The following is a 1,066-nucleotide window of genomic DNA, read 5'->3' as shown; positions in this document are numbered from 1 at the left end:
CTGTTCCAAGACCTGTGGAGGAGGTAGTTCACTGTAACCACAATCATTTATTTGAGAGTAGTTTAAGAGACAGCCAAGTTTCTACCATGACTGATCATTTGCTAAGTCCTGCCTTAAAACAATCTTGCCTCAGCAACTGTTGCTGTCCACCATATTATCAAGCTCTTAAAAGTGACTCAAATTGGGGGTAATACTTAGTAAAGAGTCTATAAAACACAACGTGGGCATTACTTTAGGACGAAAGAAGTGGAAGTGCTTGATTGAACTTGATTGAGCTCTGACAACATTATTCTCGATTATTGTATTTATTTGTATTTCTCTATTCATGATCATGAGGATTTCATTCACTTCCTTCTTATGGATAGGTATTCAGATGACGCGTTATGGCTGCCGTAAGAATGCAGAGATGAGGATGGTCCATCGCAGATTCTGTGAGAAAATCAAGCAGCCTCCGCCCCTGTTTAGAGACTGTTACTTGAGAGAGTGTGCTCAGCCCATGTGAGTGTGTGTGCCAAATGAGTTAGAAGGAAATTATTAATATTTTTAATTCACATTTACAGTTTTGGGGGCAAGACACACCAAGTGATTGTTTATTTTTACTTTTTTATTAAAACATTACTATCTTAAACATTACAATGACATTTAATAATGTCTTTTGTTAACTTATTTAAAAAAAATAATATATATGTAGTTTATAGATTTAATACACATTAATACATAAAAACTTGTGATGCAAAAAAGTCCCTAGCACTACATTTATGCGCCCTGGCTTTCCGCAACTATAGTCTGTCTCCAGTAGATGTCCATGTGACACTGTTGTACCTTGCATCACACATGACGCTTTGGCACCTGTTTAAACTTTGACTGGGGTTGTTTCTATGTGTTTAGCTGGGTGGCTGGAGAGTGGGGCGAATGCAGTAAGTCTTGTGGGAAGACGGGAACTCAGACACGTTCTGTACGCTGCGTCCAACCTCTGGGCGACGGCAAGTTCAAATCCATTCGCAGCCGTTACTGCAGTGATGAGCGCCCAGAGTCCCGCAGAGACTGCAATCGCAACCTGTGCCCT

At 40.2% G+C, this 1,066-nt stretch overlaps 1 long non-coding RNA gene across 1 annotated transcript; it reads left to right on the top strand.

The window, feature by feature from the left end:
• Nucleotides 1-1,060, top strand: LOC107735936 (uncharacterized). The gene is made up of 3 exons (XR_001639548.1): nucleotides 1-23; nucleotides 366-498; nucleotides 889-1,060. It is a non-coding gene; the product is annotated as an uncharacterized LOC107735936 (long non-coding RNA).
• The last annotated feature ends 6 nt before the right edge of the window (nucleotides 1,061-1,066 follow it).

This window comes from Sinocyclocheilus rhinocerous, unplaced genomic scaffold (genome assembly GCF_001515625.1).
Source record: "Sinocyclocheilus rhinocerous isolate Xijiao unplaced genomic scaffold, SAMN03320098_v1.1 C36379109, whole genome shotgun sequence".
Lineage (NCBI taxonomy): Eukaryota > Metazoa > Chordata > Actinopteri > Cypriniformes > Cyprinidae > Sinocyclocheilus > Sinocyclocheilus rhinocerous.
Note: the sequence above shows the minus strand (reverse complement) of the source record. Positions and strands in the feature narration are given on the sequence as shown.